This window comes from Lissotriton vulgaris, chromosome 1_1, assembly GCF_964263255.1.
Source record: "Lissotriton vulgaris chromosome 1_1, aLisVul1.2, whole genome shotgun sequence".
Lineage (NCBI taxonomy): Eukaryota > Metazoa > Chordata > Amphibia > Caudata > Salamandridae > Lissotriton > Lissotriton vulgaris.
Genome location: NC_141685.1, coordinates 1,560,122,113 through 1,560,145,232, shown reverse-complemented (window position 1 = coordinate 1,560,145,232; position 23,120 = coordinate 1,560,122,113). Strand labels below are relative to the sequence as shown.

The 23,120-nt window shown below is 44.0% G+C and overlaps 1 protein-coding gene across 1 annotated transcript in view; it reads left to right on the top strand.

The window, feature by feature from the left end:
* The window catches only part of SCYL2 (SCY1 like pseudokinase 2), a 392,954-nt gene that overhangs the window by 239,423 nt on the left and 130,411 nt on the right, over positions 1 to 23,120 (top strand). The gene's annotated exons all lie outside the window — the stretch shown is intronic.

Genomic DNA, 23,120 nt, shown 5'->3' with positions numbered 1-23,120 from the left:
AAGATAATGAGTGGTGATTATATTATATTGATTATATAATGATTTCCCTGTCTCAAACCCACCAACACCCTCACCTATGGATTCACTGCCAGACAGTATCAGTAGGTTTAATTTTCTGGTGGATAGGGCAGTGAAGAGATATGACCTGCCTGTTACTGTCAAAGGGACTGACAGCTTCTTATGCGACTTTAAGAAACCAATGATTATGCAAGCGATGCAGTGGTAATTCGGGAACCCGATGGCATAGTGTACGCCACCAAACGAACAAGAGGGGTGCGGAATGGCCATGGCAGGCAAAACGTTATCCTCTATGACGACTATGCCGAACAGAACTGCTAATGCCATGGCAGAAGCAGGCACATGTGACAGACAGATGTGGTCAGATATAACCCCATATCTGGACCTATTCCCTGATGATACAAAAGCAAGAGGTGAAAGCTATTCTCCACAAAGGAGAGAAAGCATTGCATGCACTCATACACTCTGCAATGGAAGTGTCAAATATAATATCAGCTTTAAACAGCTTGCTGAAAACATCCTAATATGCAGGCAAGGATGCCTGAAAGCCACTATGCTGCGACCAGAGGTCCAGAATAAAATCTTGGACATGCCATTTGATGGCTATTTGGGAAACATGGATGATGCTCTGCAGAGTATTAAAGCAGATACAGGCACAGCCAGATCCTTGGCTCCCCTACAGCAAAGAAAGCCTCGATGCTTTTGAGGAATATATTAAACGTTTAGACATCTAACATTTCAACCAGCTTACCAACCTCAGTCATATCATCATGATTATGCTTCCAGGCAGCAGCAACAGCAGTATCCATGTGAACGGATATAACAGTAGTTCTACTCATGACAACCACAGAAAAGCAAGGCCCAACCAAAGGGAAAAGGCACAGAATGACACAGACCATTTTCAGGCACCAGATACCAATATATAGACTGCAAATCTATTGGGCCTTGTGGCAAGGATTATCTCTACCTTCTACAACAACTGGAAGACATTCACTACAGACAAATGGGTGCTGGGCATGTTTCAGTATGGTCACACTCTGGAGTTTATGCAAACCATGCTACAGAAAGGAGATTTAGATTTTTTTTCAAAACATGATAAAATTGCCGGATTTCATTCCAGGTACCTCCTCTTAATGAAAACTGCAAAACAGTGAAGGGCCATTCTAGATCTGCACCAACTCAATCTCTTTCGAAGGAAACATCATTCATTCAGAATGATGACACTCCAGGAAATATTACCCCTTCTTCTGTGGAACGAATATATGGCATAATTTGATTTCAAAGATGCTAATTCTACATTCTAATTCATACTAAACAATGCAAGCTCAAAGATTTGAGGTAGCCGGTTGCCACTACCAATGTAGTCCTTCCCTTTGTCCTTCTATCCGCACCCACAATCATTACCAAATACATGGCTCCAGTCGCAGCCCACCTTTGATGCAGAGACATGAGATCTACCTTTATCTAGATCACTGGATGCTCATGGGCTCATCCAAAAGCTCTGCAAACCACTTGATGGCAGCCTGTATCAGATGTAAGTCTCTAGGTCGCCAGCTGAACAAAAGCAAGACTACTCCAACACTTTAAAAAAAGATTCACTTCTTGGACTCAATAATAGGCACTGCAGAATCAAAAGCATTTTCTTCGATGGATAGACAAATAGCTTTATTTAAGCTAGCAAAACAGATGCTGTTACAGGAGGAAGTAAAAGTGCACCTTCCAAAGAGACTTCGAGGCATGATGTCCTCATGCTTAGTGTTAATACCATTTTACACATTGGAAAAGCGAACAATGCAGGAGGAATTGGACAAACAGCAAACTCAAATTGCCGGCTCCTTCAAAGACAAGGAAACCGAAACTGCAAAATTGAAACAAGCACTCCTCTGGTGAATGTCACAAGACAATACACGTTCAGGATTCACATTCCTTTGACCACAGTGCCAATTTGTGGTCAACTCAGATGCCTAAATGGAAGGATGGGGAGCTCAACTAAAAGACCTTTCTACCAAAGGGCTGCCACTAGAAGACATTTGCTGAGCTGCAACATGGAGTGACAGACACATTCACGAGACACTGTTGCTTGGAAGCAGTTGTAAACAGAGATGCGGCGGTAGGTCGGGTGTTTCACATTTTTTTCAAATAAGGTGAGCCGGTCTCTTCTGCCTCGCCGTTCTCTCCTAATGCACATATGAATTAAATTGTTAACACTACTTACTATTTTGAATCGAGCATGTGAATCTATAGAAGAGCCAATGCTAGAGAATTTTTTTTATGTACTTTTAGCAATTGTTTTCCAGCGTTGGTATCTTTCATAAATTCACATGCTCCCCCTCCTCCATAAATAGAGGCTAATAGTTATAGATTTCTGCTCTTGTGCTAACAAATCTGCGGTGTGAAGGCCTCTATGAGGTGTGAGGCAGAGAGCACTTTCACCTCATTGACTGCAGTTTGGCCCCTTTACAAATGAAGTGGATGGGCTAACAAAGTGGACCCTAGACATTGAGGATCGAAGTAAGTAATAGACATATACTAAATAGTATATATGACCTCTGCCCAGCCGGACAGGTTTTTTAATAGTCAAAATTTTTAAAGTTAATCCGTATAGAAACAGTTGTACAAAAGTGGGCACAGCCTGTGACCCACAGGAAACATGGACAAAACAAGTGACACAAACAATTATGTAGAAACGCTCAAAAGCGGTCTGTACTCATTCCTTGGTAATACAGACTGGTTTACAATTACAGCAACCCATTGTTGTTAAGAAATTAAGAAATCAAGTCAACATATGGTGCATTTAAGTCGACAATTTCTGTATTTCAACAGTGGGATTACAGGGCAGTTTGCAATAATGTTCATGGTTACTGAGTTGACGCAAAATTTCTTGTTTGTATAGCCCACTGTTGAAATACAGAAATTGATAATTGAAGTGACAACTGAAGGGTTAGAAGCTGGCTTCCTCTCAAAGAAAGAATTTGATTTTCTGAACATAGAAGCACCCCGAGTCCCGGTAATATACTGTCTCCCAAAGATTCATAAAAACTCAGAAAAACCCCCAGGAAGGCCGATCGTTTCCGGCTGCGGTTCAATTCTTGAACCGCTAGGACAATATATTGATCATTTCATTAAACCTTTTGTACCTGAAACTACATGCTACATCAGAGACACTATGTCCATGATCAATTTCATTGAAGAGTATCCGTTTGATCCCACATCCAGCACCATGTGCACGCTGGATGTGGAATCACTCTATACAAACATTCCCCAATTTGAATCACTCCGTGTCATCGAATCCATTCTAGACACACGTCCGAGACCGCACAATGTACCTTCTAAATTCATTCTGCAGCTTCTAGAGATATGTCTAACTAAAAACTTCTTTCTCTTCGAAGGACAATTCTACGGGCAAGTCCGTGGAACTTCCATGGGGGCTGTTTTTGCCCCCAACCTAGCAATTCTTTATATGGACCACATTGAGAATTACACCATTCTTGATTCATCTAACCCCTTCCACAGTGGCATCAGCCTGTGGAAGAGGTATATTGATGACATTTTTATGATTTGGAAAGACTCAGATACTTCCCCAGACCAACTCACACATTGGCTGTGTAACAATAGTGGAGGGCTAAAATTCACAATGACAACCAGCAAAGAATCTCTGCCTTTTCTAGACCTCGAAATAAAACACTCTGAGGGACGACTAATAACCAAACTCCACCGAAAACCAACAGAAAGGAATACCCTTTTAAACTACACAAGCCATCACCCCCGTGCCCTAAAAGATTCATTGCCTTACTCGCAATTCTTACGCATCCGCAGGAATTGCTATTACAAACAGGATTATTTCACAGAAGCTAAAACACTAAGCTATAAACTTAGAAATCGAGGCTATCCACGAAAACTAGTGAGGCGCTCAATGAAAAGAGCATGGTACTGTCCCAGGGAGACACTGTTAGAACCCCGCACCAAACAAAATCAGGAAAGAATTACATGTGTGACCACATTTTCCCCAGCATCAAATACCATCAAGAAAAGTGTCCTTAAACATTGGCCAGTTCTAAATGCTGGCATTCTCAACTTAGAACGACCAATGTTCGCTTTTAAAAGAGCAAAGAACATAAAGGATCATTTGGTCTGTGCCTCACTTCCACAATCTGATTCAAGGAATACCCTAAATGATTTATGGAATTTACCAACTCTCAAAGGCCACGCAAAGTGCGGCCAATGTGTTTCATGTGAGTCAACTATAGAAGGCAAAATATTTAATTTCGGTACAATCAGATATGAAAGGCACTACTTTACGAACTGTAATTCACAAAATGTGGTGTACGCAATTTTCTGCCCCTGCATGTTAATATACATAGGACAGACCAGCCAAAAGATCAAGCTCCGGATGGGACAACATAGAAGCCGGATTAGGTGCCAAACCATCAATGCACCCTTAGTGGAACACTTTATGGAAAAAGGGCACACAGAGAATGACTTCTCATGGACAGTGATCACACAGGTAAAACCGCCCCCAAGAGGAGCAGACATTTCTCAACTGTTGAATAAAATGGAACTCCACTGGATCCTGAGAACTGACAGCATCCGAAAAGGACTAAACAGAGTTGAGGACTGGACCTCCTTGTTATGAAACTGTAATATAATGGTATAAGCTCTAAATATGTTTGGAATGTTAATGTTTAGACCCTATGTCCACTGAGCACCTTCACCCCACTTGCGCCGTATCACCATCACTACCACTTGATAACCTTCTGGCTAGTCACTCTTGCGATATCCCTCACCAAGTAAACGTAACTTCGTTCTGTGCCTTGTGCAATAATCACTTCCCCATTATTTTTATAAACGTGTAGCAAGCCTCTGATATCACCAATAAGCGTTTAGCTAGCCTCTTCAATCCCCTGTTAACCACAGCTCCTTTAGCTGCAATAACCTATAACTAACCCATTACAAGATGGCCGCCGAAGTCATTCACGCCGGCACTTAGTCCTTCCTTTACTATAAGTACGCGTTGCTCGCATTAGCCCAGTAGCGATTGCCGCCAGAACCCCGTTGTCCAGCCATCATGCTGCAACTCACTGTAAGTACCGCTCCTCGTCTATATTTGAGATTACCCTTTAGAGAGATAACTAATGGCTAGTCCTCTTCCCGCCAGATCCCTCATACGATGTACTAACCAGGACCAGTCACATTGAACGGCCTAACTAAGTAAGTTTGTTTAAGTTCTACGGTTTTCCTAGAAGCCGGATCACACCCTCGGTCAACTTAATTAATTATTCCCCTTGTTTCAGCCCTCCATTATTTCTCACGGAAAACGCAACTATCGTGAGTATTTAATATCGCCACGAATTACTTCGATTGCATGCCTTGCAAACACGGCAACTATTTTATTGGTCTGTTTTGACTTTTGCCCTTATTAGTGACCTTTGCCCGTATTAGTGGCTAAAGCTGTGCGGAATGCATATGGAGCCCTTCTGAACAATTAGGAGGTAACCACTGCGCCTCCATGGTGACATATCGAGTCAGTTTGATTAGCAAATCCCCATTGACACTGCGCCGTTTTCCAAACACTATGATTCTACACCATTTTTTCCCTCACTGCGCCGATTTCACATCAGACCTTCAGCCCGATATATATTCACCAGTTCTCCTGGCGCCCGGTGCCATGAGCTTGTATATATAGTCACCCCAAACAGGACACTTGTATAACTGCGCCGTTTTTTCACTCCAAGAAATCCTCACATGCCCCTGATTTGCATAACTTTTTAAACAGTTCTTTTCACTGCGCCGTTTTTAATTCACCAAAAACGCACACCTGTGCATGGCTCTTTTAATCACTAGCATTTGCCCCATTGCACTAAACTGTACCCAGTTCTTCCACACAGCACTATGTAAATTGCTGGGTAGTGATGTTAATTATGTGATGAATTGGTTTCATGCCTAGTCGCCTCTAATGATCTTTTCTTTATTTTTTTATTTTTTGTTTCTTCCCTTTCTTTGTGCATTATGTAAACTCGCAAAAAAAAGGTTTTGTGATTTTAATCAATTTCTAAGACAAACATGACATATATATTTTCTTGTCCTGATGATGATGCAAGTATTTTGTAAATTGCATCGAAACGTCGTCGACTTAAATGCACCATATGTTGACTTGATTTCTTAATTTCTTAACAACAATGGGTTGCTGTAATTGTAAACCAGTCTGTATTACCAAGGAATGAGTACAGACCGCTTTTGAGCGTTTCTACATAATTGTTTTTGTCACTTGTTTTGTCCGTGTTTCCTGTGGGTCACAGGCTGTGCCCACTTTTGTACAACTGTTTCTATACGGATTAACTTTAAAAATTTTGACTATTAAAAAACCTGTCCGGCTGGGCAGAGGTCATATATACTATTTAGTATATGTCTATTACTTACTTCGATCCTCAATGTCTAGGGTCCCCTGTTCTGTAAAATAGCCTACTGCCCAAGGACCCTAGCGCGATTCCTTTTGGGTTTCCCTTGTCGTGTCATAACAGGGCTAACAAAGTGGGCACTGTATACAGCCTTTTCAGCTGTCAATGCCTTGTACTGCTATGATAAGTTTACAGAGGGACTCCCAATTCGATAACGGGGGAATAATTCAAGCATGTGAATTTATAAAAAATACCAACGCTGGAGAATCACAGTTTAAGGTAAGTTACAGTTAGACCTGGCATCCTTGATTTGGTTTCCCCTGACATTTTGCCTTCCGACCTCATGTTTTGCTGACTTCGTTTTTGCTGGCTTTAGGATTATGGGCACTTTAACATGCTAACCAGTGCTAACGTACATGTGATCTCTGCTTTAAACTAGGCCTGGTACAATATATAGTGGCCCCAGTAATTAAGGACAAACAAAGTTTTGTAGATTGGAAACATGTGATTAAAGGATAATCTGCAACAATTTTGTCAGAAGCAAATGTTATTTAATCACATTGCCACATCAAGACTATTTCGCACTCGTGGAAATTCATTTATACAAAATATACAAAAGTTGCCCAGCAGGACAGAGAAAAGGGGGGATGGTTGAGTGAATTTGAAGTGACCACGGTGGTATAAGCCGGATTTTGTTTGTAAAATGATTGATGATTTCACTCCTTTCTCCATGCTTTTCCCATGACCACCATCCTCACTTCAAATTCACTCACCCTTAGTAGTGTCCTAAGAAATATATTCTCTTGTACTATAAAGGTATTCTTTATTGCGTAACCCCATGGTTCAGCCACATAAAGGCAAGCAGATTGTGCCCTGTACTTATATAGCTCCAGTGCAGGGGAGATCGCTTTAGATTGGCTACTCCTATGCTTCCTCATTATTGGGACAGAATTTTGGCTTAAAATTGTTTTGCTTTTGTCTAACTGTGGTCTCCAATTCAATTTAGTGTCTAGGGTAATACCTAAGTAATTAAACTTGGCACATATTCTATCCTCTCATTTTTGACAGTTAACTTTTTTCTAAAAACTTTGTGAGGGTTGATTGCCATGTATTTCGTTTTGGTAGAATTAAATTCCAAGCCCTTTTGTTCACAGTAAATTTCGAAAGTATTGTGTAGGTTTTGCAGACCTTTGGGCAATTGAGATATCAAGATTGTATCGTCGGCAAATAGAAGTGCCGATGCTGGTACCCCCCCCCCCAACTTGGGAGAATCATGTTCGCAGCCCAATAGTAATTCGGAGATGTCGTTCACATACAACGAAAACAACGTAGAGGCCAGCACACACCCTTGTCTTACACCCCTGTATACCTTCTGTGAGTTCGCCATTTGGCCCCCATCTTACCCTGGCAAAATTGCCTTAGTGCAGTCTGATAATCTGCAGGAGGATTTCCCCTGGGACACCCAGATCCCTTAAAGATTTCCAAATGAGATTTCTTGGCACAAGGTCAAAGGCTGCCTTAAGATCCACAAAAGCAATATACAAATGCGCTTTCTTAATTGTGATATACTTCCAAATTATACAGAGAAATCTAAAAACCTGGTTGATTGTGCACATTTCTTCTCTAAAACCTGCTTGGTACTTGATTAGATGCTATTTTCCCCAATCCAAATACTCAATTTGTTTAAAATTTGATTTGCATAAACCTTTTGCGAGACATCGATTTAACTACTCGCCCGATAATGCGCCGGGTCACGGCGATTGCCCTTTTTAAAAATAATTAGATGGGGGAGTGAGGGTCAATTAACTGACAAAATACCAGTGAACAGGGGGGTCCGCCAGGGTTGTGTGATGGCTCCCACCTTGTTCTCCCTCTTTATAAATGGGGTGGCAGGCCATTTGAGGGAGGACCCTGCGGATGCTCCTACCCTGGCAGGTGAAAAAATACCAACCCTCCTCTTCGCGGACGACACCCTCCTCATGTCCAAAACCCCCTCTGGTCTCCAAAAACCTTTGAACAGGTTTGATACTTTCTGTAAGGAACGTGGGTTAACAATCATTGCCACAAACACTAAACTAATGGTATTGTCCCAAACAAAGAGATCTAGGAAGATTAATTTGGCACTTAATGGATGTTCACTGGAGGAGGTTGATGCATTTGATTATTTGGGAGTAAGGGTGAACCGGAGAATGAAGTTCGACTCCCACCTAGCAAAAATGCTCCTGAATCTGAAAAGGGTTACGGGAGCCATTTCCAGAGAACACTGAGCCTCCGCAAGTAGGCCCATCGCCCCTGCCCTTGTTATCTACGAGGGGAAAGCATTGGCTGCAACAACATATGGGTCAGAACTATGGGGCTTTGACAATATCCTAGAAGTAACGAAAATCAAAAACAAGTTTTTAAGAGACCTGGTAGGTCCCCCAGTCTCTACCCCTTTGAAACCACTACTTCAGGACATGGGCCGTTGCGCAATTAAAGACATCGTCACCCTCCGACCATTACTATATTGGGTGCGACTGAGAAGGACACCGGAGTTGGTACACTATGCTGCAGTTATGGACGAACTTATTACCCTGAACAGGACGACTAAGATGGTATGGTTGGACAACTTGAGGGACCTGATCACCAACTTGGGGCTAAGTGAAACATGGCTGTCCCAATCACCACCCCGAAAGAATCCATTAAGAAAATATATTGGGGAATGGGTCCAAGCCAGGGAGCTCGAAAAATCAAATTGGGGGGTTTTAACTGATCAGTTTTTAGAGCACAAGCCGGCGAGGAAGTTGGAACCTTTTCTCAATGTTATTAAAGCACCTAGAGACAGAACTTTGTTTTTAAAATTTAGATATGGAACACTTTCATTGAACACATTTACCAGGCTTTGGAAGTCCTCTCTGTCTAACCATTCTAGCTGCCCTGGATGTGTAAACCCAACTGAGTCCCTAGCCCACTTCTTATTTGCCTGTAGAGCATACAGTGGACCCAGGAGAAGGTGGTTAGAGCCAGTATGCAGAGAACTGGCAGTCAGGCACTATGCGACGGCACTCCGTATATTGGTAACGAACACAACATCTATGATGGTCTTTTGCGGAGTTGCCAAGTTTCTGGGAAAGGCCTGGCAGATACGTTTAAGACTGATAAAATCGAGAACGGGGTAGGAAACTGTGTATTATAAAGCATTAGAATATCACCGGTTCTCTGTCTTAAAACTTCATTTTATCTATCTTTTAACTGTATATTGTCTCCATTTGCTGTAGAAAGGACTTCTCCTTTTTAAAGTTTTTATATTCTTTTTTTTTTTTGTGTTCAAAGGTTTTTTTTATTAGGAGCTGCAAGAGATACAACAGTACAAGAAGACCAGTTCAAGAAACATACGTACAGTGCTATAATGAAATCCTAAAAAAGGAATTATAAAATTTGCTACTAGTATCGTAAATTGCATTCTGTAAAACAGGCAAGTCCAGATAAAACAAATAAGTCCAGAAAAAACAAAGGGTCCACACATATTGTCTAATAGGCAGATGTAGACGAGTTGCGTCCAAAGTTACACAATGACTTGTATAACATGACCATTATCACATGACCTGAGGAGAAAAGAACACCAACACAGAAGAGCAGAGGCATCATGAGTTATGCATTTGTGTAGATCTACCCTGTATACATAGGAAAGATGCACGTGACAGCTATGTAGAATAACGCTCCGAGTACCATGTGCTCAAATTCATGGAGGTTTGAATGCGTCAAAGTGGTCATCTAGTGAGGACCAGAGTTTCCTGAGCGGCGGCCTCCATGGGGTAGAAGTTAAGGATATGTTGTCCGCACCTCTTAAGTGGGAGACCCAATTTAGCCAGTGGGGAAAGGAAGCTTTGTTCGTGCTTTTCCAGTTATTAAGTATGATTTTGACCCCAGCCGTCAGTAGCAGGTCCAGTAGGGCTTTGTCATCATCATTGAGTGTGACGGCTTTGGCAAAACCTAGAACAAGCGTTGAAAATTCCCTTGGTAAGGTGATATGGAGCACTGTGTTTATGAAACCAAAGATCCTGTCCCAATAGGAGGTAACACAGGGGCATTTGAAGATTTGATGTTCCAGATCTCCTCCCACATTCGTACAATTCCAACATGTGTCGTCGGGCTTGATTTTGTGTAGAAACAACCTCCTGGGCGTCCAGAAGGCCTTATGAAGGAGCCAGAACTTGGTCTGTGAGAGTGTAGGGCTAATTTTGTGGAGAGTGGTGGATTCCCAAGTGCTGGCCCAGATAGTGTCCGAGTTAGGTGTGGAGGAGAATGAGTCCCAGTACCGTTGGAGAGGTGCATTTAGGGTGGACGATTGTGGCCGCATTAGTTTGTACAGTCTAGAGACTTGGTGCCCCAATTTGTTAAGTGAGGTGAATAGACCTGGGAGGGAGGGAGGGAGGGACAGCCGTCAGGTTAGCCTTCGCTAGTGCTACTTTAATGTGTAAGAAGTTATAGAATTCAACGTTATGGAGTTGGAACTTATCCTGAATTTCTTTGAAGGTTAGTGGAAGCGAGTTTTCGACGAGTTGGTGTGGGAATAAGATACCATTGTCTATCCAGGTGGGGTAGTTTAGAGGTTTCCCTTTGTATATAATGGCGGGATTATGCCATAAAGACTCCCAAGAAGAGTGACGGAATTGATGCGGGAGGCATTTACTGACCTTTAGCAGAGCCAATTTAGTATTTTTGAAGATGGGCCCCGGACCTAGGCTGGGACGGGGTTTGGCGGTGAGTAAGGGCGCAGGGGTTAAGACCCTCAAGAATAGACTTTTCCACAGAGAGCCACACTGGGGTATAGTCAGATTGGGAGGATATCCAATGTGACCCTTGTTTCGCTAAGAAGGCGATTTGGTAAATTTTGTAATCCGCCAGATTGACCCCTCCTAATTTCTTATCTAGTCGAAGTTTTTTCAAACTGATTCTGGCTTTTTTGCCCTGCCAGAGAAATGCCGAGATGACTTTGTCCAATTTGGTGTGGAATACATTGGAAAGGAAGAGTGGGAGCATCATGACAAGGTAGTTAACCAGGGGGGATATCATCATTTTTATAGTTTCAACACGGCCCCACCAGGTGATGAAGCGGGGTGACCATCCGTCCAACAGACTTTTGATTTTGTCTAGGGTTTTGTTCTCGTTATGTTTAAGGGTACTCAAAAGCTCATCAGTGAACTCAATCCCCAAATATTTAATCACTCCTGTTTGCCAGAATAGGCCCGAATTGCCCAGCACTTCTCTCGAAGTGTGGATATTAAGAGGTTTTACTTTGGACTTATCTCTGTTTAATTTGTACCCGGAGAGGGAGGAGTATTTATCTATTGAGGACATTAGCGTGGCAATGGAGTTGGCAGGGTTTTCGGTCGCTATCAGGATGTCGTCCGCATATGCTGCTAATTTGATGCGTGAGTTCCCAAAGGAGATACCCTCAATGTCCCTGTTATTTTTGATATCTGTAAGGAGTGGTTCAAGGGCTAATAGAAAGAGAGCTGGTGATAGAGGGCAACCCTGTCTGGTCCCCTGGTACAGACGGAAGGGATCCGAGAGGGTGCCGTTTATAGCTATCCTGGCAGAAGGGGCAGAGTAGAGGGCCATCACCATCTTGATAAAGGGGTCGCCAAGGTTGAATGAGTGCATGCACTGGCGTAGAAAAGACCACGAGACCTTGACAAAGGCCTTTTATGCATCTAAGGTTATCGCCACCATTGGTACAGAAGTGGATTTTGCCTTTTCTAGAATATGACACAATAATCTAGTGTTGTCGTTAGACATCCGGTTTTTTAGGAAGCCAACCTGCGAGGGGCTAATTAATTTGTGAAGGATGGAATTTAGTCTGGTCGCCAATATTTTAGCATATATCTTACAATCTATATTTATCAGGGATATTGGACGGTAATTTTTAGTGAGTAGTGGGTCCTTCCCTTCTTTGGGTAATACTATAATTGTGGCCTCACTCATTGAAGGGGAAACTCCGCCACAGGCTGCAGTAGAGTTATAAAGCTTGAGGAGCGGAGGGTTAATTTGGTCTGCAAAGGCCTTATAGAAGGGTGCAGTGAAGCCGTCAGGGCCTGGGGCCTTATTATTCTTCAGGGTGTTGATTGCTGCTTTGATTTCTGAACTAGAGATTTGGGAGCCCAGATGAGCACTGTCAGCTTCGGAAAGTTTTGGAAGGCGGAGTGAATTGAGGTTCGTCTAATACCTTGTCATTTTTGTATAGATCTTCATAGAATGTCTTGAAGGTGTCGAGGATGTTTGACTGTTTAGTGTGTGTGACGTTGCATGAGTTTTTAATGGACGATATGGTAGACAATTTCTGTTTGTGTTTGAGGTAGGAGGCCAACAGTTTCCCGGCTCTGTTGCCTTCGCATAGTTTCAGAGCCTTAAAGCGATTAATCCAAACCCCCGCCCGTTTACTGGTGATGGTGTTGTATTCGTATTTTTTCTTGGTTAGCGTATCTAAAACACATGAGTCAAGCGGGTTGGATTTGTGCTGAGCTTCTAGAATGCCAATCTGGCATTCCAGAGACTCAAGTTCCTTATTAAGTGCCTTGTTTGTCTTGGCCCTAATGGTGATGATGACTCCGCGTATTGTGGCTTTCAGTGCATCCCACAGGGTGCTAGGTGAGGTGTCTGGGGTGTCGTTTAGGGAAAGGTGTTCCTCAATAGCGTTCGATATTAGTAATTTGTTTGTGGGGTCTGAGAGTGTCTCCTCATTAAAGCGCCATCTCTTCGGTGGGAGGATCGATCTGGAACCAGCCAGTTTGGTGCGGATACAGGCGTGATCAGAGACTAACTTGGGGGCTATATCGGTCTCTTCTATAAGATGCGTGAAGGGGCTTGAGATCAAAATGAAGTCGATACGTGAATAGGAGTTGTGTGGAGCAGAATAAAATGTGTAATCCCTACCGTCCGGGTGTTGTAGGCGCCATGAGTCTTTCAGGTGATACCTGTCACATAGACGAAGGAGGGCTTCGTGTGAGCGGGAGGGGTGGAAGGCACACTTGGATTGTCTATCGAGAATTGGGTCAAGGGGGAGATTAAAGTCGCCCCCACTATCAACAAGTCATCTGAAGGGATAGGTTCTAATGAGCGGGCGACAGAGTTCCAGAATTCCGGGTCGTCTGCGTTTGGGCCGTAGATATTTAGTACATGTATGGGGTCGTCTTCCCTGAGAAGGTAAGTAATGGATAGCCTGCCTGCATCGTCATGGGAGTGTGAGACTAGAGTAAGGTTAGCTTTTTTCGCTAAGATGGTGATAACCCCTCCCTTCTTGTGAGATGCTGGTGAGGATAGGATATGTGATGGCCAGTGGATGTTCAAGAAGCGGAGATCATCCTCGGCCAATTTGGTTTCTTGGAGTAAAATTATGTCCCCCTTGGATTTGGAGATATACTCAAGAACTTACCTCCTTTTTACCGGGTGGTTGAGGCCCTTAACATCAAGAGAGACAATCGTAAGATCGTCGGCTAGTGAGTTTGTCTTAGCCATTTGGGGTGAGAAGCATCGTTGAGAGAATGCGCTCTGATCTAAGGGAGACCACTAGTGACTCCCCCAAATTCTCCTTACAGTCAGCGTGAGGGCCAATGCGTGAAGGTACAGTGGACTGCAACGAAATGCATTTGACAAATGTGGAAAAGGTAAACATAGGAACAAAACAGTACTTAGTATAAAGAAAGAATAAGGCACTTTGAACTCTTGTAGCTCCATTTTCTCCTCTCCCTGCCCCCCTCCCCTCACCCCCTCCCCCAGTCCCTCCCTCCCCTCCACCCCTATACGTACATCGGGAGTGCGACGGCAGCTCGTGCAAGGCGGAAATCAGGGATACATATGTGGTAGCTATAAGCTTCCTTAGGCTAATGTAAAGTAATGTTGGCATTAGTTCCTGCAATTTTACAAAATTCTAACCAGTTCAAACTGCCTAGGCGGTGGAAAGAGCGACTTATTAACCATAACAGTGACATGGGCGGTGAATGGAAAGCAGTAGTACGAACAGGATATAACTATAGCACATATAACTATCTGTAACGGCGAGCCATAAAGAACATTGCTGAACAAATATAATCGGCACTATTTCAACAATATTTCAACGTTATACACGAAGGATCAACAGATTATCAGGGCTCAAGGCCTACTCACAGTACCGATGTGGGTACCTGTTTCCACACGGAAGAGTCCAGCAAAGGGAACAAAATGTCCGCTATTAAGCATAGTTCGGCATGTTGTGCTGGAGGACGAACAATACGGCGCAGGACAACAGTTGTGGAAGTATAACAGTGAAGGTGGAATCGAGATTAGACTGACAGATTACTCATGGACTTTTGTGCAGACTACGAGTGGGGTCAAGTCTTCCTCTTGTTCGAGAGGCCGGACGCCAGGTCCATTTCTTGTTCCTGATGGTCTTCCAGAAGATCGGCAGGGACTTTGGGGTCCGTGAAGAATCTCGGGTGGCCGTTGACTACAATCCTGAATTTCGCTGGACCTGCAAAGGAGAAAGGAATGCTTTTGGACCTTAGCTTTTCTCTGAGCTCCAGGAAACCTTTGCGGATTGCCACTGTGTCCCTTGAATAATCTTGAGTAAAGATGATTCTATGGCCGTCTTATGAGATGGAGTGGTTTCTTCTTGCAAATTGGAGGATCATCTCGACGTGTTGGAATCTGAGTGGTTTGCAAATAAGTGGTCTGGGACCATTTGAGCTCTTAGTAGCGAAAGTGGGGATCCTGTGTGCCCTATCCAATTCAAGGCCGTGTGGGAAGTCCAGTTTGGTGACCATTGGGATCCATGATTCAAGGAATGCCACGCAGGAATCCGCATCTTTTTCTGAATTCTCCGGAACGCCAAAGATTTTGATGTTACCTCTTCTATTCCTGTCCTCCAACTCCGCGTTATGGCGTTTCAACTCATCCGTGGTCTTTTCTAGGCATTTGATTTTGGAGAATGACTGTTTTGAGATGTCCTCCATGTCGCTTATTCGCTGTTCTGCCGCGCCCAAGCCTGTGTTAATTACATTTATATCAGCTCTGATCGCAGTGAGTTCAAGTTGCATGGAGTCGGTATTGGATTTGGTGGATTTAGAGAGTTCATGTAGATCTGCCAGTTTCCTGAGGATCATTTCCATATTAGCTGCCATATCGGCTTTTCCTTTGATGGGTGAGTCCAAGAGAGAGTCTGGTTTCACCTTTTTAGGATTATTCCTGTCCTCTCTGTACGCCATTATTGCCTGATGAGTGTGCTCGCTCGCAGTGAGTCTGTCTGACCCTATATAGTGTTGGAGGAGAACACCCCTGGACGGCACGGATAAGCACCTTTGCGATAAGAGTGGGTTGCAGGATTGCTGACCGCGTCTGGATTGTGCTCGCGTTTGTCCTGAAGCAGTCAGATCGTAGGCGTTGTAGAAGGACACCGCTGGCTGATAAGGGTGAGCTCTCTCGTGACAAGAGAGTCGGCTGCAGGACTGCTTATGCGACTGGGAGCGCCTGAGGGGATGGGGCCAGGGTCCAGGGAATGAATGGCACCGGTGTTTGCTTGCAGACATGCAGGAAGTACATAGATTAGCGGGTAGACGCAAAGGACAATCACTGCATAGTAGGTGAGGTGCGATGCTCTCTCTCCAGGGTGAGAAACGCCACTATGGGTGGTAGAATGCAGCCATGCGGCAATGAGGTCGGTTTAGGCACACCACGTGGGCACAGTGACTCAGGTGCAGGCAGTACACAGACATTGGTGATGAGGCAGGCTGGGGCTGCACATCCCTTCACTTGGAGGGAGGTCAGGGCTCAGGATGGCAGTGGATGTCCTCGAGGTGCATCAAGAAGCTCTCTGAGAGCCGGAGTGTAGGGATTGCGTGGAGATCGAGTACAATGTCGCCGCCATTTTAGGGTCAGGCATTACGAGCCGGTTGAAGTCCGCATTGCCTTTCCGCTACTTTCTCCTGACGGCAAATGAGCATTTAGGGCGGATTATCAGGGCTGGAGAGTCCTTACCGCCGGCTGTGGCTGACCGATGGCATACAGCGCACTATCGGTGCTCGCGTGGGTCAGGCACACCGGCCGTGACTAGGCGCCGCCATTTTGGGCTGAGCCGGAGCGAGGGTCGCGCGAATGCCTTAAGGTCAGTAAAGTCCCCCAACAGCACCCACAGACAGATCTCAGGGCATCGCTAGGCGCAGTGAAGGTCCCGGTGCAGGTACCTACGATTGTAGACGGATCGCGCCGTTGGAAGCACTAGAATCGCGGAGCTCGCTCTCCCTCTCCGCGGAGCACTCGGTCTAGGCGGCCATTCCTCCTGCCGTCCAAGCCACAATGAAACTGTGTGTACTTTTATGATAAATTTTATTTTTATCGAAATAAAGTATTACAACAAAAATAATTACAATCTCTGCATCCCGCCATGTTTCGGGAATCGGTGCACCCGATGCAACAGCATTGCACAGGAGGTTAATGTAGGGAGCCCAAATCTCCTTCTCGTGTCTCCATAGGTCACCTGGTATTTTATCCGGCCCAGGTGCCTTCCCTGGTTTTAATGCACTTATTGCAGCTGGCGTTTCTACGATACTAAAACACAGGGGTGGCTCATTTGAATTACTGACAAGTTCATCGATATTATAATTTGCATCATTATTAGCTGTCGAATAGAGATGTGAAAAGTGTGTTACCCAGGTATTTGCATCAAGGAAAAGATCCTTGTTGCAAAGCCCTTTTCTATTACCTTTAGATATCAACCGCCAAAAAACATAGCTTGGTCGTTTGATTTACATGCATTTATCAGCTCGGACCAAATGTTATCGTCCCAGCTTTTCCTTGCCCTACACAATACCTCCTTGTAATACCTCCTTGTAATACCTCCTTTTTCTCCTTAGAATTACAATATCCTTCTTTTTATTGTCGCGATCAAATCTTTTTTTGCATTACGGCAATCTTTATTATACCAAGGGTTCTCTAGGGGGGGTAAGTCAGATGTTCCCTTTTTTGATGGCTTTGAAGTCTTACTTAATATTGGTTCAAGTCCCTCTACCATGTTGTCATGCATCTTCATGATTGGAATTAACGGAAAATTAATGTATGCGGTTATTTGAGAGTACAGGTTCAATTGGGGTGTAACTAGAGTCACTTCCCCCTATGAGATTTAGCCGAAAGAGGGAAGCAGAGAGCGTTAAACACAGAGGGTAGTGATCGCTCTCCATTCGATCTTCAACTACTAGATCGTATACCATAGGCCAGAGTGGAATCGAAACCAGCATGTAATCTATATAGCTTTTAGAACTACCCCGCCTAAATGTTGGCTGGTTTGGGCTGTCAGAAGGTAGGCGCCCTTTGCAGTGGGCAGAGACCAACCGCAATAACCGTGCTACAGCATATGTGCATAGCACTGCCTGATTGCTTTCCAATGCTGGAATATTGTTTACCCTATACTCATCCTCAAAAATATTTTCAAATCCAGCCACTGGTTCAAATTTACGATTGAAGTCTCCCCCAATAATTACCAGAGCACTCTGTTTGATCTTAGTTAATATGTAATCCAGGTGCTCAATGACATCCACTTCTTTGCTCGCTACACTTGGTCTACTATATACATTAATAATATAAACTTCCCTTTTATCTGGAGCTAGGAGGTTGACTGCCAATATATCTTGACTGGGTGTTTCAATTTGCTTAAAGGCGGTGTCTAAATTGACTTTTATCCAAATAACAAGCCCACCCGAGGGTCTTCCTCTCACTGAGGGGGTGGCAGGTACACTAAAATTTTAAAACCGATTTTATGAGGGCTTTCCACAGCCCACGTTTCCTGGAACAGGACTATTTCGCTCTGGCCAATATAATCCTGCCATGATGGGTCACATTGATTTTTCCTAATCTCCTCAATGTTCCAAGAGATTAATTTCATCTTTAATTTACACTCTTCACCAATTAGATCACTATTTAAACTCTCACTTCTATTTTCTATTCGTTGGGCATGCTCAAAATTGTTGCCCACATCATTAGCTACATTGTGATTTTATATGACTTTGACAGCTTGGTTTTTTGTTAAATCTTTCTCATTATACATTTTATTTAGACCTGCTTTGTGCTCTAAAAGCCCACCACGGGTCCGGCATGCATTCTCATTCTCGATATTGTTGGCGTTAGCGATCAGGGCCTTTACATGAATACTAGAGGGCGCTTCTGAGGCTATGCTATCAATGGCTAAAATACTCATCTCTATAGGATCAGTTGCGATATCAGGGTGATTGTCTACGTTTATCTCATCATCATTGATTTTAGATCTTAAATCATTGGTGGTAGCTAGGCTAACCTTATCCTGCCCAGTTCCGGATAGTTGACAATCCTGAGAATCGGACTGACAATGCCTGGAATCGGTTATTTTGTACCACTGGTGAAAATCCCCCATCTCTGTTCCCCCCTTCCGGCCTATAAAAGTATCCTAAAGGGAGAGTGCTAATCTCAGTTTTAGGTGCAAAGGTTGCATCATGATGGCATAGTAGATAGTGAACAACCCTTGGCCTAAGGAAATGAACCACAATGCAGTCACCTCTTATAGTCTAAGCGGATTGCCCTATCCACCCAACTGTCCTAACCATCAAAATCTCATTAGCATTTGCTGGGTGGAAGTTCTTGTGTCTTGCCAGCCAATCTATAGTTTTGTTCCTTAGGTCAACCAATTATCTTTCTACCCCTTCCTTAGTGCCGGGACACCGGTCAAAATTAAACATAAGGGCATGATGCTGAAGGGAGTCGCAGCATCTCCTTATTGGGAGCCAAAAAATCCCTAGATTTCTTTGCTCTCTCATTTCTTGTGGGAACACAATTAACCCCATCTGAAGTAATCTCTTGCCCCTTTTGTGAGCCATGTGTGGATCTCGTCTTTAGCCCTGCAGGTATTGCACCCACATTATCTCTCCCAATATTTTTTGTAATTGTTTTATCAACAATGTTCCCTTCTTGGACGGCAGATGAACAATTACCTTTCATTAACCTTATATCTTCCCTATCCTCTCCAGTTGATAGCTGGCCCATAATGTTACTAGTTAGGGTGTTAATTGCAGACTCAAGCATACTAATTTTGTCCCACAGCGTAGAAAAGTTTTTTTCAGCCAGGTCACAATGCATGTTAGGGCTGATCCCAGTCGTCCCCTGCTGCGGGAGCCCTTGGGCGGTTTTAAGCGCCTCCTGGCGCTTCTCTATGACTCAGTTGGTATGCGCCACCTGGGGGACGCGTGGAGTTGTGTTCCCAGCACCCACGTCTCCTGCGTCTCCGCTGGCTGGTTTGCGGAAGCTGGGCAGCGTTGCAGTCCCCTTGGACCGGTTCAGGTAAGGCTCGGTGAATTGAAGGAACAACAGCAGCAGAACGATTTGAAAAGGGACCCGCGCTGCAGGAGCCCTTGTGCGGTTTTAAGCGCCTCCTGGTGCTTCTCTGACGCAGTGGGTATGTTCCACCTCGGGGACGCTGGGAGTTGTCGTCCCCAGCACCCACGTCTCCTGCGTCTCCGCTGGCTGGTTTGCGGCAGCTGGGCAGCATTGCAGTCCCTTTGGACTGGTTCAGGTAAGGCTCGGTGACTTGAAGGAACAACAGAAGCAGAACGATTTGAAAAGGTACCCACGCTTCTGGAGCCCTTGTGCAGTTTTAAGTGCCTCCTGGCGCTTGTCTATAACGCAGATGGTATGCGCCACCTGGGGGGCACTCAGAGTTGTGGCCCCCAGCACCCCCGTCTCCGCTGGCTGGTTTGCAGCAGCTGGGCAGCGTTGCAGTCCCCTTGGGCTGGTTCAGGTAAGGCTCGGTGAATTGAAGGCACAACAGCAGCAGAACGATTTGAAAGAGGACCCGCGCTGCTGGAGCCCTTGTGCGGTTTTAAGCGCCTCCTGGCGCTTCTCTGTGACGCAGTTGGTATGCCCCACCTGGGCGATGCTGGGAGTTGTGGTCCCCAGCACCCACTTCTCCTGCGTCTCCGCTGGCTGGTGTACGGCAGCGTTGCAGTCCCCTTGGACTGGTTCAGGTAAGGCTCGGTAAATTGAAGGAACAGCAGCAGCAGAACGATTTGAAAAGGAACCTCTTGGCATATTTGATTTACCTATAAGGCGATATTAAAGTGCACTACATGTGCCCAGAGCCTGTAAATTAAATGCTACTAGTGGGTTCGCAGCACTGTTTGTACCACCCACTCCTGTAGCCCTTTAAACATGTCTTAAGTCTCCCACTGAAAGCCTGTGTATGCAGTTTTGGACTGCCATGTCGACCTGGCAAGTTAACCCTTTTGCTTGGCCCAAACTTCCTTTCAAATACATATAAGTCACCACTAAGGTAGGCCCTAGACAGCCCAAGGGCAGGGTGCAGTGTATTTAAAAAGAAGGATATATACATTTAAGTTTTACATGTCCTGGTATTAAAACCCCCTGAATTTCTTTTTCACTACTGTAAGGTCTATCTCTCCCATAGATTGACATTGGTATTACCTTATTACATGTTATAAGTGTAATTTCCAATTGGGAAGATATGGGAACCCCAAGATTGGTGTCTCTGAAATCCAGATCCAAATTTAATAAGTTTATTACAAAGACAAGAAAAGTTGGACTTACAAACACCTCAAGACGAGAGTGTGGAAATATATTGACCCTAATACAAAACCAAATCTACAGGTGAAATGTATACGATGCAACATGCATAGAATGACCAATTCCAGAATCAGGGTACAAAAGATAATCCAACCGACACCAGTTGCCCGCTTATTTGGTGGTTCATAATTAAAAAGCATTAGTTTGTCCCTACACTACCACTAGCGTGACATCCCTACTTGGCAGCTCCCAGGCTAGTTCCAAAAAGGTGTCTACACGAGAAGTCTTCCTAAAAAGCGCACTGACATTGAATGAGTCGAGTAGCATAAAACTACAGAGCTCGTTCTAAGATGCTCTCTCCTCTCAAGGCACAGCAGAAGTCCCCGGACTCTGTCCCTAAACCCAACACAAAAGTCGTAGGTCACACCCCTCAACACATCACAAGATCAACCCATCCAGCTGGACACCTTTCCATGCAGCAACGGGTAACATTACATGCAGCAACGGTGTTCCCAGGCTGTTGCTCGATAACCTTGATTCCCAGGCTTTCTCCGGTGAGAAAGAACACCATTCCACATTATCAGCACCACAGTTCAAATGTATTGTCTCCTCTCAAAGCCTAGCTCCTGAAACAAAAGCATTATTCTAACTAACAAGGATGAATTTCTCCACAGCACCAGAAACGTGAGAGAGACAAATTCCACTTGCACTTGAATTCTAATAGCTACTTTAACGTGAGGGTGAATAGGGAGAAATACATGTTAGGCCTACTGAATTAGGCCAACATAAGAACAGTACACAAGCTTTTGAACAACATACACATACATAAATCATCAAACAATTCACGTTACATAAACACATAAATATTGAAAACGTTCATTCGATAGGAATACATTTTTACACGTTAAGATTCATCTAAACACAAAACACTGCAACTTTAATTCTTCGATTTACATGAAAAGATTTCTAACACATTCACTTTGCACGTTATTCAGTACGCAATCTAATTACAAAATGTTAATACGACAAAGGAATATATGTGGATGCAATATACCCATGATTATAATGCACCCCTACAAATGAAAGAGCTAAACTGCAATATGCTAGTGGCAATGTTTACAGATAACGGTGTCTGTGTATTTGTCTGTGCACTTCAGTGAGTCAGCACGAGCAACTCACGGAGTGGAGTAACATGTTATTTTCATCCCCTGTTTCTTTCTCAATGGAGATATTCTCCTCTTTACATGTTGAAAATAAACATGCATTATAATTGATTGAATGCCCATTATATAACAGCGCTCCTTAAATATTTGATATTTAATACGCAGAACTTAGTGTCCTTTTATTATGTTTTCAGATGGAATTATCATATTTTTTATCACTGTCTTAAGTATAATCATCCGACAGTGCTCCATGTTCCTTTCACCTATAATGCAATAGATTCTGTTTCAATAATCACGGAATGCAGTCTAACCCATAAGGTATACAATTCAAAATCAGACTTACAAAGTCATACACCATGCAGATGACACCTGTCTTTCAAAATAACATTACAGAGGCCCCTCAAAATTATTTGGGTCAGGTTGCTATTGGCATAACAATCTGGTCAGAAGTTACAAAGGGCAGCATCTCTAAACCAATCCTTGCCTGAGGGCATCCATGCCATGGCCATTCTTCGTATATCTGGTAGCAACAGCAAAGATGTGAGCATACCCTCTGGCTTGATATAGTTTGCCATGTGGTTCGAAAGAGACACTAGAGGCTCTCCTTTTCCTCTCCACCCCTGCTGGGTCATCCCTAAAGATACATCACTGTATACTGTCCAAAGAGCAGATTTTATCTGGTTGTTTTTCTTTCATCTATTGCCTTCCACATTTTTCATGAAAGACCAGGCTTTGAAACCTAGCAGTTCTGGCGCTGGGGAAGGAATCGGCTGCTGTATTCGCTCAGCCTGTGTATGAGGTAGGTTTACTTAGAGTAACTGGAGAGGAGATATCTGTTCTCTGAGGTTCATATACATTCTCCTTGGGCTGCTGCTGAGACCAAATGGCCTGAACATTTTTTCTCGTTTAGGGTCTTGGAGGAAACAATTGGCAAGCTTTTAAATTCTGACTATTCCTCAGAGAGGTGTTTTGTTCTATTATCCAGTATTTG